The sequence below is a fragment of the Ursus maritimus genome, unplaced genomic scaffold (assembly GCF_017311325.1).
Source record: "Ursus maritimus isolate PB19 unplaced genomic scaffold, ASM1731132v1 scaffold_12, whole genome shotgun sequence".
NCBI classification, from domain to species: Eukaryota; Metazoa; Chordata; class Mammalia; order Carnivora; family Ursidae; genus Ursus; species Ursus maritimus.
The window spans coordinates 35,143,196-35,164,964 of record NW_024423564.1 but is presented as its reverse complement, the minus strand read 5'-3'; the positions used below and the strand labels follow the sequence as shown (position 1 = coordinate 35,164,964).

Genomic DNA, 21,769 nt, shown 5'->3' with positions numbered 1-21,769 from the left:
ACTTTGAGCCTATGTGTCCTTAAAGCTGGAATGAGTCTTGTAGGAAGCATATAGTTGGATCTTGTTTTGTTTTGTCCTGCCTTTCCATTCAGCCACTGTATGCCTTTTCATTGGAGAATTCAACCCATTTACATATAAAGTAATTACTGATAGGTAAGTACTAACTAATGTTATCCTATTGTTTTTTTGGCTGTTGTGTAGTTCCTTTGTTGCTTTCTTCCTCTCTTGGTGCTTTCCTTTGTGATGTGATGATTTCTACACAGCAGTATGCTCTGTGAATCTACTATAGGTTTTTGCTTTGCAGTTAGCATGAGGCTTACATAAAACATCTTATAGGTATGTCTATTTTACACTGATAACAACTTAACCTTGATTACATACAAAAACTTTATTCCCTTTTCTGTTTCTGATGGCACAATTTATCTCTTTTTATATTGTGTATTCATTAACAAATTATTGTATCCATAATTATTTTTTCATACTTTTGCCCTGTAGCCCTCTACTGGTGAAGTTAACACACAACCATATTACATTTGAGTATTCTGAATTTGACTATATATATATATTCTTACCTTTGTCACTGTTTTGTATATTTTCATATCTACTAACTAGCATCCTTTCTTTTCAGCTTGAAGAATTCCTTTCAACATTTCTCATAAGACAGGTTTAGTGGGAGTGAATTCCTACAGGTTTTGTTTGTCTGGGAAAGGCTTTATCTCTCCTTCATTTCTGAAGGATAGCTTTGCCAGGTAAAGTATTCTTGGTGAAAGTTTTGTTGTTGTTGTTTTTCCTTTCAGCACTTTGAATATATTCTCCTACTCTCTCCTAACCTGCAAGTTTTCTGCTGAGATATTCACTGATTGCCTTGTGGGGACTCCTTTGTAAGTTATAAGCTTTTTTCCCCTCCCTTGATGCTTTTAAGATTCTCTTTTTGTACTTGATTTTTGACAGTTTTTTTTTTAATAATGTGTCTTGGAGAGAGTTTCTTTAAGTTGATTTTGTTGAGTGACATATAAACTTCATGAACTTGGATATCCAGATTTATCTCCAGATTTGGGAAGTTCTCAGCCATTATTTCTTTAAATAAGCTTTCTTCCCCCTTCTCCTCTTCTCCTTCTGGAACTCCAGTGATTTGCAAATTGGTTCTTTTGATGGTACTCTGTAGATCAGGTAGGCTTTCTTCATTCTTCCTCATTCTTTTTTCTTTGTCTTCCCCTGTTTAGGTAATTTCAAAGTTCCTGTCTTCAATTTCACTGATTCTTCTGCTTGACCAAGTCTGCTATTGGTGCTCTCTATTGCATTTTTTCATGTCATTCATTGAATTCTTCAGCTCCAGAATTTGTTTGGTTCTTTTTTTATGATTTTTTATGGTTCCTTTTTATGATTTTGGATCTTTTTTATGATTCATTAAACTTCTAATTTTGTTCATGTATTGTTTTCCTGACTTCACTGAAGTATTTTTCTGTTTTCTTATAGCTCATTGAGTTTCCTTCAAAAATCTAATTTGAGTTCTTTATTGGGTAAATCATGAATCCACATGTCTTTGGGTTTAGTTACTGGAAGATTATTGTGATCCTTCGGTGGTGTCAAGGCTTCTTGATTTTTTTTTTTAATGTTCCTTGGAGTTTTATGTTGCTGTCTTCTCATTTCAAATAGTCTCAGCTCCTCCAGTCTTTACTAAATGCTTTTGGGTGAAAAGTACCTAACATTAGCCTTGCTAGAGATTCTGAGGTTTTCTCAAACTTATTAATACATCTGTTCCATGCATCTTGCTCCCTCTTGTGGTAGAATTCTTAAGCGTGTACGCCTTCTCTCAGTCCTGCAACACACAGGCCCAGTCCTGACCATCTCTTTCTTCTCAAAGGTGGTGCCACATCTCAAGTTTGTCGTCTTGCTGGCCTGCAGATTTGGGCCTGCTTTCTGTGCATGCTCACTAGCCATCCTCTGAAGCTTGCTTTTGCCCACCATCTTCAGAACCATGCACAGGGTGTTAGCCAGAGTGGAGAGGCTGTATGGGCGAGGCACACAAGGAGCTGGGGTTGCCCATGGGCCAATTGGGGGTATCCACAGAGGGTTTTCTCAGCACTTTGTGAGTAGGCTTCTTGATGGAGTTCATAATGTAGTTAATAGGACCCACCCATTGTCCCTTTAATGCTCTCTGAGTCATATGTGTCACTTCCCCGGACTTTTCCCACCCTCCAGTCATGGAGCTCTCCAGTTAGTTCTCTAAATGGGTGAGAGAGAAATGAGTTTCTTTGGCAGCATCCACACAGCTGGGAAAGCTGGGTGCTTACTCACACTCTCTCTCTTTCCCCCACAGGAGAAATCATAGTCCCATGAAAAGCTCTCTTAGCCCTAAACTGTGCCACTTTGGGGGAAGAGTTATTTGGGTAAAATCAAACTGTTCCTTTTCACTCCAATGCATCTAAACTCAAAACTCACATTCCTCTTCTCTAACAGAGTGCTAGATCTTCTCCTCTGGAAACCAACTTCAGCAAATGCTCTCTCATCCATAGGTGACTGTCTAAGACTGTGTTCTCCAGGGGCTCCTGGTTTGGGGTCAAGAAGGTCTAGAGCTACTTAATGCATCATTTCACTATCTCTAGCCAGGATCAAGGTCCATCTGCCTATATTACCTGATGCATGGGTGGGTTACACTCCTCCTGGTGCCCTTGGCCCAGAGCTGTGGTACTGGATCACACAGCTTCCACAAAGTTGCTGTTATTCATGGTTGGGTGCTGAATATTTGTTGTTGGGAGTGGGGAATAACACATTAAACCCATAGCCAATAGCACTATAACTCACCTGAATGAATCTTATCTAACACATATATTTTTCTGTAAGTTACCTCACAGCTTCCTTGTACTTAGGAACACATTCTCTCCCCCATATCCCCACTGAGAGTTAAAGAGACTCCCCCTCAACACTTCTTAACAGCATTACAGGGGGAGGGCTACCAGGCTTTCAGATTTTACTGTCCTCATTGTACTCCCCCTACACACACACACCCCATAGGGTCAAGCATGACCCAAGCAGAGCCTCAGAAGCTGTCACCAGTTCTGTACTCTGAAATAATGACTTCAAATCTTCTACCAATTCCATTCCCCAATCCAACACACTTCCCAGATGCAGGGACGGGAGGATGAGATATCAGGAAAACTCATTAAAAGAGATAAAGGAGAAAATGCTTTAAAGTAGTATCAACATTTCTTAAAGCTCAAATTATGCCGCTGCCCTAAAACTGACAAATTAACCCAACAAATGCCCATGATGCAGGTCAAAGGGAATTGATGCTGTTCCCTTCATTGTGAGGGAGAGGACAGAAACAACCATTGTGGTCTTATGTCACCATAATGCTGATGTCACTTCACCTTGGCTTTAAAATATATTTTAACATCTGATAAATAAAGCTAGCTCTCTCATTGCTTTTTGTTTTTAGAATTTTGCTGGCTATTCTCTCTTTTTTTTTGTGGTGGTGGATTGGGATTGGGATGGGTCAAGGTAAAAAATAAAGCATTGGATTACAGGATGGCTGTGGCATTTGAAAAGTAGGGGAACGATGGTAATTCGAAGAATTGTGGAGCTGCTGTAGGCTCTTGTTAACTCTTTTAAAAGCTTGAAGAAGAAAAAGACAAGCTCAGGTCATCCAACTATTAATTCATACATTTGTGACTTAATAGTATTGTTTAAGGTGATCCTTACGTTCTCCAAGCTCTATGAAAATTAGACTCAAGATCTGTTTGTTTATAAGAGTATCAGTGCCACGATAAAAATGGAATGCCCAGGCTTTCCAGGTCTCCAATGTCAACAGGGCCTTCATGGGATCCTAAAACTCATTGGCAAGCAGAAACTAATACCACCAGAATACTCTGAGTGGTGGAACAGACCCCTGCCCCTTGTTAGAAGAGAGCAGCCTCCCCTTAGCTAAAAATCTTGCAAAAACCTCATCTGAGATATGTGCCTCAAAGATAACGCGTGTCAACATCAAGATCTACCTTCTCCTTGAACGGAAAGATGTTGTCTCTGCTTAAGGAGAAAAAACAGTTCTTCTTGACTATTCATGAACTCCATATCTGTGAATTTGCCAACTCACTAAAATTTATTTGTAACCCCAAATCAATTCTCACAGCACTCTCATGGTCATTTGTCATCATGTGCATGGCTGCAAAAAATCTGAACTGCTTGTTGCACACACACCCAGCTGAAGTCAAACAAAACGATGTTCTACCTTCTTCCTTCAGTTCTCATACTGTAAACAAGTGTTCTTTTTCCAGTCTATTTAGTATCATGTTTTCCACATTTTTGTGTTTCTTGTTGGTGATTTTTCCATTTAAAATGGCCCCCAGGGGTAGTTTTGAAATGCTGCCTAGTGTTTCCAAGTGCAAGAAAGCTACAATGTCTTACAGAATAAAGGTATTTGTAGGTTAGCTTCCTTTGGTGATGATTTATAGTGCTACTGGCTGTGAGTTCAATGATAAGGAATCGATATTACATATTTTTTAAAAGATTTTATTTATTTATTTGACACAGAGAGAGAGAGAGAGAGAGAGAGAGAGCGCACAGGTAGGCAGAGAGGCAGGCACAGGGAGAGAGAGAAGCAGGCTCCCCGCTGAGCCCAGACGCGGGGCTCCTTCACAGGACCGTGGGATCATGACCTGAGCCAAAGGCAGACACTAAACAACTGACCTACCCAGGTGCCCCAACTGATATTACATATTAAATAAGCCATTTTAAAACAGAAACATACATAAAGCAAGGTGTGTATTGATCAGTTGAGGAAAGTGTTATGACTCTAGACTAGTATAAATCTAACCATATATTTATCCTACAAGTAATGGCTCAGTGACTTTATACAAAATAATTACCTCAAATAACAAGAACTGACTGCACCTTATACATGTAAGGAATTTCAAATTCCAGCTGAGAAGTACTTGCAGGAACTAGAGGAATACCTGTGGGAGTAAACTGGTGGTAGTGAAGTAAGGAAATACAAGACTGGATAGGGAAAATTTTATTGACTTAGGGAACATCCTCCCATGCTTGTGATTCAATATTCTGGCAAGAATCCCTGGAGGCAGTCCTAATATGGTTTCAGACAGCATTTGGAAGTTTGAGCATGATGATGCCTACATAAATGAGGTGGGGATACTAGAAATACTTTGGAGCAGTATTAAAGAAAGACACAGAAAGCTCCAGATGTTAAAATTTTGAATAGATATTTAATGTGAGACTGGAAAACTCACCACCTGACTTTATTTCATGGAAGAACCCAGAGGACACATTCTTCACTAAGGCAATAAGGAATCTACAAATGAGAGCTCAATAGCTCAGGGTTGATGGTAGGACATACTGCCATGGAAGAGACTGTCTTACTTATTACTGGAAGAGTTCTTTTCATGCAGACTTGTAGCATGTACAAAATTTGACCATATAACTGGCCATAAAGTAAGTATACACAAATTCCAAGAGTGAAATAATGCAAAGAACGTACTTTAACAACTATGCAACAGCTATTAGAAATTAATAGCAAAATCTAATTAGAAAATCTCTTAGTTTTAGGTTTTATACATATGTACATATGTATATATCTACATATATATTTTTTTTGAGTTAATTTTTCTTTATTGTGTGACATATGGATCAAAGTTTTAAAAATATGGTTGTGGAACCATTTGTTTCTTTTTTTTTTTTTTAAAGATTTTATTTATTTATTCGACAGAGATAGAGACAGCCAGCAAGAGAGGGAACACAAGCAGGGGGAGTGGGAGAGGAAGAAGCAGGCTCATAGCAGAGGAGCCTGATGTGGGGCTCGATCCCGGAACGCCGGGATCACGCCCTGAGCCGAAGGCAGACACTTAACCGCTGTGCCACCCAGGCGCCCCAGGAACCATTTGTTTCTGCACTGAATGTGTAACTTAACCTCATTACACCTTTGTCAAGCATCAATTGAAAATATATGTATAGGTCTATTTCTAGATTCTCTATTCTGTTCCATTGATCACTTGTCTATCTTTATGCCAACAGCACATTCTGTTGATTTACTGTACATATGCTTAATTTTATGTTTCAACTTCACTGGGCTAAGGGATGCCCAGCTAGCTGTTGAAACAATTTCTAAGTGTGTTTGTGAGAGTGTTGCTAGAACAGATTAGCATTTAATCAGTACACTGAGTAAAGAATATCCACCCTCACCAATGTGGGTAGGCATTATCCAATCTGTTAAGGTCCCAGATAGAACAAAAAGGCAGAGGAAGGTTGAATTCTCTTTTCTTGAGCTGGGACATCCGTTTTCTCCTTCCCACAGATGACAAGAGCTCCCAGTTCTGGGGCCTTTGTACTCCAGGACTTATATCAACTGTGCTGCCCTCCTGCTCCCCCAGGCCTTCAGTCTCAAACTGGAGTTATACCATCAGCTCCCTTGGTTCTCAGGCCCTCACTCATACTGAATTATACCACCATCTTTCCTTGTTCTCCAGCTTGCAGATAGTTATTGTGGGATTTCTCAGCCTCCAGCACTGTGTGAACCAATTCCTATATTAAATCTCCTCTTCTATTTATCTCTATATATTCTATTAGTTTTGTTTCTCTAGAGAACCCTAATACTCAATAGTTTTATAATAAGTCTTTAAGTCAGATAGTGTAAGTTTCCCAACTTGGTTCTTTTTCAAAGTCACTTTAACTATTCTAAGTCTTTTGCAGTCCATATGAACTTCAGAATCAGCTTGCCAATTTTATAAGAAAAACCTGCTGTAATTTTGCTTGGGATTGTACTGAATCGACAGACGAATGTTGGGGGGATTGACATCTTAAACAGAATCTTTTGATCCATGAACATGGTGTTTCTCTCCATTTATTTAGCTCTTCTTTAACCTCTTGCAGCAATGTTTTATAGGTTTCAGTTTATAGGTCTTGCAAATCTTTTGTCAGATTTATTCCTAAGCATTCCATATTTTTTGATGCTATTTAAACTGTATTTCTAAAATTTTAATTTCTAATTGCTTATTACTAAAATGTAAAAATACAATTGATTTAAAAATAATGACTCAATATCAGGCAACCTTGCTAAACTCATTTATTAGTTCTAAATGCTTTTTTTTTTTTTTTAAGATTTTATTTATTTATTCGACAGAGAGAGAGACAGCCAGCGAGAGAGGGAACACAAGCAGGGGAAGTGGGAGAGGAAGAAGCAGGCTCATAGCGGAGGAGCCTGATGTGGGGCTCGATCCCGGATCACCAGGATCACGCCCTGAGCCGAAGGCAGACGCTTAACCGCTGTGCCACCCAGGCGCCCCTCTAAATGCTTTTTTATAAATTCCACCATATTTTCTACATAGACAATCTTCTGCAAATAAAATATTACTTTTTCCTTTCCAATCTGGATGGATTTTATTATTTTTCTTGCCTAATTGCATTGGATAGAACCTCTAGTAAAATGTTAAATAAAAGTGGTGAGAGCAGCCATCCACATCATGTTTCTAACCTTAGAAAAAAAAGTTTGATCTTTCATCACTGAGAATGATATCAGCTGTAGGATTTTTGTAGAGGTCATTTATCTGTTTGAAGAAATTTCCTTGTCCTAGTTTGCTGACAGGTTTTGTTTTTTCTCCCAAATTAGGAATGGAAGTTGGATTTTTTCAAATGATTTTCTACATCTACTGAGATGATTATGGTTTTTTTTTTTTTCCATCTGTTAATGTGAATTGCATTGATTGATTTTCAAATGTTAAGACAACTTTACATTTTTAGGATAAGCCCTACTTGGCCATATTATCCCTTCTAGGTGTTGTTGGATTTGATTTGTTAAAATTTCACTTAGAATTTTTACATATATGTTCATGATTGATACTGTTCTGTAGTTTTCTTTTCTTGCAATATCTTTGTGTGGTTTTGGTATCAGAGTAATGCTGGCCCCATAAAGTGAGTTGAGAAGTATTCCCTCCTCTTCAATTTTCTGCGGAATTGGTATTCTGTCTTTCTTAAATGTTCTGTAGGATTTAGCAGGGCTTGGAATTTGTGACTCAGGGTTAGGGCAAAAATTTGTTAGATATGACACAAAAAGCATGATCCAAAAAAAAAAAAAAACAAGATTGGTAAGTTGGACTTCATTAAAATTAATAACTTCTTTTCTTTGAAAGGCACTGTTAATAGAATGAAAAGACAAAACTACAAACTGAAGGAATGTATTTGTAAAAACATATGTGATTAAAGACTTGTACTTGAGATATATAAAGAACTCTCAAAAAAGCAATAATAAAGAGAAAAAAAATCCAATAATAGGTAAAAAGTTTGAACAGACATTTTGCCAAAAAAGATACATGGATGGCAAATACGCACAGGAAGAGGTACTCAGTATCAGCAGTCATTAGCTAAATGTAAATTATAGCCACAGTAAGATAATGTACTTTGTTAAAATGTCTGAAATTTAAAAGATTGACTTACTAAAGTGCTAATGTGGAGGAACTGAAACCCTCGTACAATGCTGTTGGGAGTGTAAAGTGGTAGAGTATCTTAAAAAACAATTTGGCAGTTTCTTTAAAAGTTAAACATGTATGTCACATATAATCCAGCCATCGCACTCCTATGCATTTATCCAAGATGAATGAAAGTATATGTCCATATGAAGACTTGTAAGCAAATATTCATAGTAGCCTTATTGAATTAGTCAAAAATTGGAAACAACCTGAAGATTGATCAATAGGTATAAACACAGCCATAAACAGAATACTACTCAGCAATAAAAATCAACTGTTGATACATGAAACATGGATTAAACTAAATAACACTAAGTAAAAGAAGTCAGGCCAAAAAACGTGTACATATTGCATGAGAACATTATATAAAATTTTATAACATGCAAATTAATCTATAATGACAGAAAGCAGATAAATCATTGCCTGGACATAGGTGGGCAAGGAATGGTATGAAGGAAAGATTACAAAGGGGCATGGTGAAACTTTTGAAGATGATGGATATGTTCAATATCATGATTGTGGTGATGGCCTCATGGATGTGTGTTTATATGTATATTTTATTTTTTAAAAACTTTTTGTACATTTAAATGTGTGCAGTTTATTATATGCCAATTTTTCTTCAGTAAAGCTGATAAAAATTTGAATACATAAAGAAAATAAAAACTCAAACCATGAATGGAGAGAAGATAATTTGCCACAAAGTATTGGGATTCAGTAAATCCCCTAAAAATTAATAAGAAAATAGGTAACAACTCAATAGAAAAGCAGGTTAAAGTAATGAACAGAAATTTCACAGATGAGGATACATAAGTGGCTCTCAAACATATGAAATTATATTCAATTTCTTCAGTATGGAAATTAAAAGCACTTTCCAGGTTGGTTAAAATGGAAAAGTTAAACAAAATTAAGTGTTTGTGAGGATGTGGAGCAATAGGAATTGGATATAAATTGGTATAACCACTTTTGAAAACAGTTTGCTATATCCAGGAAAATTGAACACACTTAAATTCCTCCACCCCATAATTCCACTATTAGCTATATGCCTAAATAAATTGCTGAATGTGTGCTTATAAGCAAGAATACTTATTGCAGGGACACCTGGGTGGCTCAGTTGTTAAGCATCTGCCTTCGGCTCAGGACGTGATCCCAGGGTTCTTGGATCGAGCCCTGCATTGGGCTCCCTGCTTGGCTGGGAGCCTTTCTTCCTCTCCCACTCCCCCTGCTTGCGTTCCCTCTCTCTCTGGCTGTCTGTCTCTCTGTCAAATGAATAAATAAAATCTTAAAAAAAAAAAAAAAGAATACTTATTGCAACATTGTTTAAAAATTATATAAACAGTCTCAATATTCATTAACAGTATAAAGGGTATGTAATTTATGGTATATTCATACAACAGCAAACTCATAAAAGATATTATAAACATGTAAAATTAATGAACTATAGTATATACATCCACATGATTATAACGTAAAACAATGTTGAGTGAAAGAAGCAAGTTATAGAAGAATTCTTACAAATTCTTATAAATTTTAAAAGCAGGCAAAACTGAAGAGTGTATTTTAAGAGCTATATGCTTAGGTAGCAAAATAAAAACAAAAGTCCCACAATAAATATAAAGGAAAGCAAGAGAATAAGAGAATGATTAATTCAGGATACTATTTATCTTTGGATAGGGACAATGCATGAGTAGGTCTCATAGGATGCATCTGAGATATGGTAATATTCTGTTTCTGGCCTCGATATGGGTACATGGATTTTGGTTTATTACTACCGTTGAATTTGTACATTTATATTTTGCACACTCTTTGTTAGGTATGCTCTATTTCACAATTTTGGAATGTTTAATAGGAAGTATAGGAGAGAGATTACAGACAGGTAGGAGACTGGTTACAAGGCTAATGCAGTTATTTACACAAAAGAAATCAAAAGACTTGGAGCTCTGTAAGTTAGGGTAATTAGCTTGAATAATTATTTGAAATTAAATGAGTTAATGTAAGTGCTTTGCATAGTATATTCCCAAAGCAAAACTCAATAATTATTAGTTTTCCACGTCCAACTCCTTTCTCACTGATTCCTATACTGTACAAGAATATAAGTAGATAGCAAAGAATGAATATACTAGATAAGTTTTCAGTACCAATTCCGGAAGTCCAGTGCTATCCTAAGTATTCTTAAGGGTTACCTGCCCAACCTTGTGTTGGGACTGTTAATTTGGCTTTTAATGAAACACAATAGGGTAGTGGTTCTCAAACTTAAGTGTGCATAAGGATCACACTTAAATTAAACATAAGGATTACATACACCCATAAGGATCATACTTTAAGAGGCAGATTAACTGGAATTTACACAAAAAATTCCGATGTAACAGACTTGAATGGGACCCAGGAATCTGCATTTTAAAAACAAGCACTCCCCAGTCATATGCAGATGGTCTAGACTAGAGCTTTGGAAATGCTGGTTTTACTGATTAAAAGTTTTTTTTTTTTAAATTAATTTATTTGACAGATAGACAGTGAGAGAGGGAACACAAGCAGGGGGAGTGGAAGAAGGAGAAGCAGGCTTCATGATGAGCAGGAGCCCAATGCAGGGCTCAATCCCAGGACCCTGGGATCATGACCTAAGCTGAAAGCAGACACTTAACAACTGAGCCACCCAGGCACCCTGACTAAAAGTTCTTGAATGAGACTTATCCGGGTTCAAATGAAGTATACCTAGTTCTTTATTTCCTAGGGGTAAAATCTTGGGTGCGTTACTTTACCTCTTTACGACTCATGATCATCTTGTGAAATGGGACTGTACCAGTTCCCACTTTATAGGACTGCTGTGTGAGTTACATGAAGTGCTATATTAAAAAGGTTTAGTACAGAGCCTGGTACATAGAGAACTTTTATTTACAATTACAACTCTTGGTAGTGGTGGTGGTGCTGGTGATTTTGTAGTCAACCCAGCTTCTTAACTCCCTACAAAAAGTTGATTCAAATCCTTATTACATGTATTTTATTTTATTTTAGAGATTTATTTATTTGAGAGAGAGAGAGAGAGCAGGGGAAGTGAGAGGGAGAGAGAACCTCAAGCAGACTCCCCACCAAGCATGGGGCCTGACATGGGCTCAATCCCACAACCCTGAGGTCATGACCCGAGCAGAAAATCAAGAGTAGGATGCTCAACCAACTAAGCCACCCAGGCAACCCTACGTGCATTTTACTATCCAGTCCTCTTTATGATTTTATACACATTTCTGATGGGCTTATATTTTCATGGACCCCTCCGGCTCTGATTTTCTGCTTCTGAGCAATTTTTGTTCCTTGTTCTATATTAGCTATGGCTATTTGCTTCTTTGTCATAATTTTAAGGCAAAGGCAAAAATGGTCCTTTATACTTCATCATTTCCTTCAGAGCAACCACAAATATAAAGCTGTTGCATGTAGCAAAAATGTAGTTGAAGATCTGGCAGCTACTTTAAGTGCTATGTAGGACATAACTTGGGATCACATATTAGATCTTTCTGATGCCCTTGTCTGCAACGCTCCATATAGAAACCCCAGTCTCCTGACATCTTGCTAATTGTTCCCTTCCCATCTCTCTCCCTCACTCCCTACCTTTTGGATAACTCTGGAATTTTGAATTCTCCCTTAATTAGACTGAGCAATTCAGCCTCTTTAGCTACTCCTAAACTTGCAGTTACTCATAAAAAAAAAAAAAACCCCACAAAAAAAACCTCAGTACATTTTCATAGCAAGATTCATAGCTTCTTAGAGAATAATTATGGTTATAAATAGTATATAATATAAACCAAGGCATTTGGAAATATTGAGAAAAAAGTACTTGCTAGAGCAAAAAGAAAGAAATTGAAAAATCATCTTAAATATTTTCTACCATGGTTCTGCCACATTCCACACATATTCAAATAACCCCTTCAACTTCCAGATCACAAAAACTAAAAATTCATATTTAACTTCGTTCTCTTTAATTGGATACTCAATAGTTAACAGAATAATTTTAAAGAAAATTAAAGTGCCTTTCCTTCTTTATCATATTTCTAGGAAATCAGTGTTTCCAAATGACGACTTTTAGTGTAAAGAATTTCTAACACACTTGCGTGAAGTGTAGAGAACTTCTTGAGAATCTAGTCTGGGTTTCAATCCTGATTTGCCTCAGACAATATAGCAAATCACTTAACCTACCTCCCTGTTAACTCTATTTTTAAAACAGGATGAGGCATACTAGTTTTTTATTGCTGCTGAAACAAATTACCATTAACCTGGTGGTTTTTAAAATTATCTTTACATTTCAGTATGTCAATAATTGGACCTGGATCTCATTGGGTTAAAATCAAGGTGTCAGCACTATTGTGTTCCTTTCTGGAGACCGTAGGAGAGAATCTGTTTCTTTGTTCTTTCCAGCTTCTAGAGGTTGCCCATATTGCTTGGCTGATGGCTCCCTCCCTCCATCTTTAATGTCAGCAATGATGTAGAGATTGCACATGACATCATTCTGAACTCTTGTTTCCCTCTTCCACTTTTAAGGACCCTTGTGACTACATTGGACTCACAAGGATAGTGCAGGATAATCTCCCAATTTTAATGTCAGCTAATTACCAACCTTAATTCCATCAGCAATCTTAATTTTTCCCTTTATCAATCGAGGTAACATATTCATAGATTCTGGGAATTAAGACTTCGACATCTTTGGGAGGGCATTATTCTGCCTACCACATTAGGTAACAGAATATTTCTCATATATTTAACTGAAAACTTCTATGATTTTATGATAAAGTCCATCACACTTTGGGTGGGGGTGGGGGGAGAAGGAGTAGTCCTCTATAGTACCAGGCTTGCATTTACTAATACTGTTAAATAAATCCTCTGTAATGGACATTGTTGTTTTACTGAGTGCTCAACTTCTAGTCCATCCTTTTTTGGTACTGGGAAATTTCTGCTTCCTCACTGATGAGTCCCAGGACTGCCAATCAGTTGCCTTAATCTGGGTAAGAAGCAAAAACTTAACCCAAGATAGGCTTATCTCATTAGAAACTGAATTGTGGGAAAAGAACAAGACTGAAAACAATATATGTATTGTTGTTGTTCCACTGTCTATTACAAGGAAAATGCAGCAACAACTATTTCAACTCTCTGGAGCTGCCTGGCTCCAGAGGCTGCCAAGCCTGATTCTTCAGCTTTCTTTTCCTTCCTACAAGCATCTGTATATTCTTTCAATATTTTGCTTATATTAGTTAACTTCTAGCATGCAGTCAATCAAATTGATAGCCTCTCATTCTTTTTGACCTCTGTGGCTACATTTCCTGTTTCTCTCTCAGCTTGTCTGACCACTCCAGGCTCCTACACCAGGCTCCTTTTAGAACTCCCCTCCCTTTTCTGTTCCATAACTGTCCATTCTTAGATGCTTTTTTATTCTTTACATTTTTAATGAGATTTCATTCAGAACTGTGGCTTTGACTCTTACCTTCGTACTGAATTCACAACTCCTGTATTGATCTAACTCTACATTTGCCTGCTATTCATCATCTGCATTTAGATATCATACTACCAACTCAAACTCAGTTATGACCCAAGTCATATACCTCTCATTAATTTAAAAACTAGTTTATCTTCTTCATTCCTGACCTCTGTTATCCAGTCACCCAGGATGGAATATTGATTAGGAGCAGTCTTTCTGATTTTCGCTGTATTGGGTATCTGTTTTTACCTACCCTGTAGGACAATTTCTTCGAGAAAACTGCACCTCTCTCATTCCATGTCAGTCACGGTACCCTGCCTCCTCCCTTCACAGAAATGGTCATGTGATTATACAGAACCACTATGTATAATTATTTATAATGCATATTTATTATAATTATACCATTATATATATAAAGATTTTATTTATTAATTTTAGAGAGACAGAGAGAGCATAAGCGGGGGTGGGAGGTAGAGGTAGAAAGATTCTCAAGCAGACTCCACACATGGAGCTTGATCTCACAACCCTGAGATCATAGCCTGAGCCAAAATTAAGAGCTGGATGCTTAACAGACTGAGCCACCCAGGAACCCCATTGTTATAATAGTATAATTACATGTAATATGTAACATAACTATAATATTTATAATATACAATATTGGGAAAGAGAAGTCATTGTTCTTTAAGTTGCTAAGCTGAAGGATATAAATCTGTCATATAGAGAGAGCCTGTTTGGCTCATCATTAGGAAAGTTTTATTTTAAAAGTGTCACCTTAAACTGCAAGGATATCCATTAAACATCACAATTAAACATGCTAAAGGAGAAGCCATGTTCTCAAAATGTCCACTTAACTCACCCAAACATCTCAAACCCACCCTTTGCTGACCTTCGATAACCCCATTTTTTTTTCTTTTTTTTAAACAAGGGAAAGTAGACAGGTACATGTTGGTAAATGTTAACTGTACACATTCACATAGAGACACAGTGTAATCTCTGAGCCCAATATACAGAGAGGAGGAAAAAGCTAGAATTCTATACACTACTACACAGGGGCCTACCATGCTCTAGCTTCCAGTAGAACTAAGGGAGCAGAAGGGTTCCCCCCCAACACACACAAAGCACAGTGGTGTTGATTCTATAACGTTTCTGTTGAGACAGGAAGAGAGAAAAATGAATTTGGAACATAGAGGGGTAGAGATTCTTTTCCCACTGTATTCCCCCCTAATAAGTTGAGAATCATGGTATAAAGGGAGAGAGAAAAGACACTTCAAAAAACAGGGTGAATGAGCACAAGGTGGGGGGGGGGAGACTGGAACTTGCTCCCACAGATTGGAGAAAATTAAAAAAGGAAGGTTGGAATCCATTAGTGTTCCACTGTCATTTTCTCCTTCATCCTCCTCCTTCTGTCCCCTCATCATCATTTTCATCTTCCTCAACTTCATCCTCACCTCCTTCTTCATCAGTATCTTCCAATCATTCATCATCAGCAGCAGCAGCAGCATCTTCTTTCCTTCCCCTTCTTCATCATCCACATGAGGAACCGAGTAGTACTGTAATGGATTTGGCCAAATATCATCTTTGATGACCTCTCCTAACTCATCTGCACCTGCCTCAGAATGGTCAGTAAACCAGGTGAAGCTCTCTGGTTCCTCATGCTGTCTCTTCCTACTGGCTTTATTCTGTGTTTGACTTGAACGTTTTGTCAAATCCTTCCCAGATTTCCATTTGATTTCCATAGACTTTGAAGATGGATCACCACTCTCATCCAGATGAAATTCTTTGGAGAGAACTTTATTTTTGAAGTAAGGGTTTTCATCAAAATAAAAATCTATTCTGTAACCTGATTTAATATCCCTAGCAATGCAGACACTTGTGGATGGTCGACAAATGTTGTTACCCCAAAATTCGGGATTTTGGCAATTAATTCCAACCTCTTCTGACAAAATGGTTGGTGGAGTTTGTTACGTTTCTTTTCTACTTCAAAATCTCAGTGGCTTGTTCATTAAGTCTGTTTATTTCATTGTGTACTTCATCAATATATTCAATTGCTTCTTGCTGTTCTTTTTATTCCTTTGGCAAGTGCTGAGAGGTCAACGTCTCCCCCCGCTTGGGGGCAGGAGAGTCTTGGTTTCTTCTTTTGAGGCAGGAGTGAAGACTGGCGTTTGGGGGCCATGCTGTGAGGCAACTCCACAAAACCAGGAGAGACGCACATCTGGAAGAAGCTCCAATTACTCCAAAGTTAATTTATCTTGTTTTACATAATTATTTACATGTCCATCTTGCCTTACACAAATACTTGATTTTATTAATCTTTATAATACCCTTATCGTGCTTTGCATATACTAGGAACTCACTGAATGATTATTGTTGAAACATAAATACAAGAAAACATCGAATGTTATTGCAGGGTGGGCACAGGGTTACAGTGACTTTATTATATGACAAAAGTTATCCTAGTACTTTTCACAGATGATTTAATTTAATCCATGTAACTTCACACTTTGGGAAACAAAGACCAAGGGAAATTAAGAAATTTATGTGAAGGTCACAGATGGTGACTATATGAGAACATGAATCCAGATTTTTCTGAATACAAAACTCAAACCCTTTCTACTTCATCATACACCACTCTGGTTTATTACTGTCAATACTATGAATATAGTTCTATTTCAGTGGGCCAGATTCACCTTAGTCAAAGATGGGCTTAAATTGTAAAAGTTGAGATTTCATGAAAGCTCTTGCCCCATCTGTCTCATGATTTCATAAAACAAATGTTTTGTAAATTTGGATGTTATTTTTGGTCTATAGGTATGTTCCAAAAATGCATAGCACAAAACTGAAATAGCAGAAATTTAGCCATAGTTTTGCTAAAACACACTAGTAAAATCAGAATATCCAAAATAAACATACCTTTTCTGAGACAGTGTATTACATATTAAGAAAGGAAAAAAAGTTGTTGGTTTTGTTCTCCCCTCCATGTTTTCTTTTTTTCTTAAACAACTTTCAGTTTGTATTCTAGTCCTTACACAAGAGATAAGCTACAATTCTACTGTTACTAGCTCATTTTTGTTGACTTTGATCTGGTTACTTAACCACAGTCAACTATTTTAGTCTCTTCATCTGTAAAGAAATATCCAAAAAGATGAATATCGAACTTTAGATAATAAATTTGTTATCGAACAAAGGGATTAGAATTCTGCTCAAGAAGAAAACTTCGTACTGTACTACAATGATCTGAACAATTATCATAACATATTTGTAACTTATTAACTATAAAATTACTTCCTCATTTCAGAAGTATTATTCTGCCCTTTGCCTGATACTTAGCATGGTATCATTTGGTTTAGGACATACAATACTTACAACAATGAAATATCAGACTATGTGGAGTACTAATAATCATCCAAAACAATCATAATCTTACGACGGTTAAATAAATTTTTACTTGCATTTATTTGACGTAAAATACAACATAAAAACAAATGACCTGGTCATATTATCCAACAATTATCAATTTCGGCTTATCCATTCTGGTGATTATAAAGGAAAAACAAATATTTCTGACATACCTTATTTTTGAGGGTGTTTTGCTTTAAAAAGTCTTGGAAATCAAGTTGATAATATAAGTAAACATTACAAATTAAATAGAAATAACAATTTACTAATTTTTCCCCATTTTCCCATTTCTGAGTGAAGAGATGCCTCTAGGAAGAAAAGGTCCAAGGCTCTTAGTTCTTAGGCCTTATTTTTCTCTTCTGTAAATTGGGGTAAATAAAATCTAATCTTAATGAGGATTGAGATTACATTTGTTTTGCAGAAAAGGGCATAAAATCTAGTGTCCTGCCACTTCCCATTTGAGTGATCTTGGCCAAGTTACTTTACTTCTTTGAACTTTTGTTTTACTCATTTGTAAAATGGGGCTAATATGTCTAGCTTATGTAAATTTCTTGTGGGGATTAGATAAGAAAAAAACATGTGAAAATGTTTTTACAAAGTACTAGAAAATGTAAGACTAATTATTTCCAAAGTGAAATATAATTTTCCCTGCTACATAGTGCTGCAGATTCGTAGATAAAATACTATATGGAAAAGGACTCAAAGTCTTTTCTCTTTATGACCCTCTTCCTTGTCTGCCTTCCTACGGAAATAAGTTATAGTTCTAACTTTGTACTTGCTTAGGTTATAGCAAAGTCATTTGTGGCAAAGGATAGCAACTGTTCCATGTTACTGCTAATCATTTCAAGAATAACTGAACAGTTAATGACATTTCTGCCCTTTCTGGAATGTAAAAAAAAAATTCTTCAAATATAGTTTTCTATGTGCTACATAAACAATGGTTTCCTATAGAGAACCCTTCTCTAATAATGAAAAGGCAACTTGTATATAATTACAACTAAATGATTGTGAACGTTAACTAACTGAAAACTATGAAACTATATTCTTAAAGTATAATCTTCCTTAAATCAGAGAAGCAATATAAGCTAATATAACAAATAATAGTATAAGGAAAAAAGAATAAGAAGATATTTCTAATTGTTGACCTTTTTTTCTTTATTAATAATTAATTTACTTTCTTAATCAATGGTAAAATTAAATTGAGAAAGGGAAACATTTTGTAAAGCTAAGTATTCTACTTATTAATTTTCCAGAATGTAGTTATGATGTATATAACTCTGTAATAGTTGTCAACAGTCTCCTTTGCAAATTAATGATTTACTTAGCAGATGACTGCCTCTTATTAGAGGCCTAGAACTCAAAATCATGTTAAGAAAAGGGACACATTATGTCTATAACCACTCTTTTATTATTAAAGCTGCTCTCTAAAAAAGCACACATTTAAAAACTCACCCCAATGAGGACAGTATGAATATTCCAGGATTCTAGAAAGATTCCCTCCAGAATAAAGTATATCAAAAAGTTGTCTTTAATTTGGTATATATATGGCTTAATGCTATTTATTGAATTTTCCACATATGCAGGGCAAATGTCACATCCACAACATAAAACTAAATGTTATTGGAAAGATGTGACATTGTTGCAACATTGTTACATGCTGACAAAAACCTATCTAGTCCAAACTCTTTTTTCTCTGTTATTTTTATATTCATTGGATTTAATGGAAACTCTCAAAACAATACAGTAGTCCCTCCCCACTTTTCTGTGGAGGATATATTCCAAGAACCCCAGTAGATGCCTAAAACCACAGATAGTACCAAACCTCTTATGTACAATGTTTTTTTTTATGCATGCACACACACCTATGATACAGTTTAATTTATAAATTAGGCACAGCAAGAGATTGACGATAACTAATAATAAAATAGAATAATTTTAACAATATATTATAATAGGGGCGCCTGGGTAGCGCAGTCGTTAAAGCGTCTGCCTTCGGCTCAGGGCGTGATCCCGGCGTGCCGGGATCGAGTCCCACATCGGGCTCCTCTGCTGGGAGCCTGCTTCTTCCTCTCCCACTCCCCCTGCTGTGTTCCCTCTCTCGCTGGCTGTCTCTCTGTCACATAAATAAATAAAATCTTTAAAAAAAAAAAAAAAAAAAAACAAAAAAAAAAACAATATATTATAATAAAGTTATGTGAATGTGGTCTCTCTCTTTGATCTTATTGTTCTATACTCACCCTTCTTGTGATGATGTAAGATGATAAAATGCCTTCATGATGAGAAGTAAAGTGAAGGATGGACAGACTATGACTTGGCCTTAGGCTACCACTGACTTTCTGACAGGTCAGAAGGAGAATCATCTGCTTTCTGGCGGTGGATAACTGAAACTGTGGAGAGCAAAACTGGATAAGGAGGGACTACAGTATAATGAAATTCCCCAAAAAGTAAACTGTATCTCTTAATCTCTTATATCTCAAATCAATGGATTTCAAATAAGAAAGCAATTTACCGCAACATTGACAGGTTTCTGATCATTATATTATTATTATTAACATTATTATTATTTGGAGCCCAGCCATCTAGGTTCGAATCCTGCTTCCACCAGATGATAGCTGTGTAACCTAGCGTAAATTGCTTAACTTCTCTGTCCCTCAGTTTGCACATTAAATAACGATAGTAAAGCTACATTATCTCATAGGGTTTTGAGGATGTTTGTTAATATCTATACAGTATTTGGAATACAGTATACATAATAAAAATATTTGTTAAATTAATTCAACAGAATTGATAATAAATAGTAGTAAAAGTTTACTGAGAACTTCTTCAGTTAGCACTCCATTTTTGTCAGTAATGAAAAATATTTTTTTAAAAAGTTCTGAAAAATTTCCTTAGTTTACTTTCAAAGTCAGCAGGTGTCCATTAAACCCTACTGTGCCAGGTCTGGTGCCTTGGGGGACACAAAATAAGTTTATGTGGTCTCGCTCTCAGGAAGTAACAGACTTTCTGCACTAGGTTTGGAACAAATGCTCACAGAGCAAAGTTCAAGGGAACATGCAACAAAAAATATTACAGTGCCACATAAATCATCCGATAAATAAAGCTATTTGAAAATTCAAGTGCTCTAAGTATATTCAGTGCTCTATGTATATTAATAAAACTCAATTACCAATTGGGAACGCATTTATTTTAACATCTACACAGAAAGCTGCTAAATACAATACAATGCCTCGCATCAAGAGACATTATGCAGAAATAATATTTTCCTTATCTCCACCTAGAATGTCTGATAAAACCTTGAGTGATCCCACAAAATCGCGGCGAATGAAAACCGCACTGGAAACATCAAAGGGCTTGAGACTGATGCCTGAGAACCGGGAGAACAACGTGGTCACGGGCTCAGTGAATACCTGAATCTTCGAAGTAAAGAGAGGCTCCAACCCACAATCGAGATTTGGGACGAGGCTGCTTCCGTGGCACAGGCTGACCAGTCTGCCCCCGCCAGAAGCAAGAACTAGCGGGTTCCCCTCGCATGTGATCTACACGCACGTGCGGTTCTCCCGGGCCAGTCTGGAGAAGGCAACCTTTGAATGAGGAGCCGCAGGGATACGGTGCACAAAGAAAGCAACCGAGCCCCTACGGGGCCTCCCGCGGCCCCGCTCCAGGACATGTGGGACTCCAGGCTAAGAGACGACGGGTTCCTCGAAGCTAACGGTTCTCACGCCGCCTCCCATATCTCAGAGATGAGCACACGAGCTCAATCCCGGGCGACAACACGTCAGCTCAGCGGGCCGCGGAGGTACCTGTCAGGGTTACCCCATTCAGACGCCCCCGACCCGGCCCCCTCACCGAGCCGCCCTCGTCCCGGACAATACGTCACTTCCGGCGCGCGCGCCCGCCCGCGGAGAAAGACCCGGGCCTGGGAGGGGGGGCGAGTAAGGGGGGCGGGGCGGGGGAAAGGGGAGTGTCTGCCGGCCGCCGCCGCCACCACCGCTGCGGCTGCTACAGCTGCTGCCTCCCGGGCTGAGGAGTTGGCTGAACCCCTGCCCTCCGAACCGGCCCGGTCTTCCCGCCCGGACTCAGGGTGCCAGCGCCGGGAGCACTCACCGCTTTGACCGGTGCAGAAGCGGGACTTGCCTCAGCCTGTGGAGTGGCGGGGACGGCCCCGGCCCCCCTTCCCCTCCCTGACCCCTTCTTTTCACCGCCCCAGTCATGGGGAACGCGGCGACCGCCAAGAAAGGCAGCGAGGTGGAGAGCGGTGAGTCAAGGGCCGGGTCTGGGTACCCTCCGGGCTGGCGGGCGCGGGGCATCGACCACCCCTGCGGGTCGGAGCCCCGAGGCCGCGGGCATGGTCCAGGCCTCGCAGCGGTCTCCGAGAGCTGCTCATGGGGGCCCTGGGGACCAGCTGCCTTCCTCCTCCACAGCCTCCGCCCCCCCCCCCCCCCCCCCC

General features: G+C 38.1%; 1 long non-coding RNA gene and 1 pseudogene across 1 annotated transcript; both read right to left on the bottom strand.

Annotated features, from left to right (window-relative positions):
* Positions 1-14,460: 14,460 nt before the first annotated feature.
* LOC103663111 lies at positions 14,461-19,200 on the bottom strand (annotated as a pseudogene).
* Positions 19,201-19,405: 205 nt separating this feature from the next.
* LOC121102069 lies at positions 19,406-21,154 on the bottom strand. Its single transcript, XR_005834124.1, has 3 exons — positions 20,730-21,154; positions 19,560-19,709; positions 19,406-19,457 (listed from the first exon to the last, which is right to left on the bottom strand). It is a non-coding gene; the product is annotated as an uncharacterized LOC121102069 (long non-coding RNA).
* Positions 21,155-21,769: the final 615 nt, after the last annotated feature.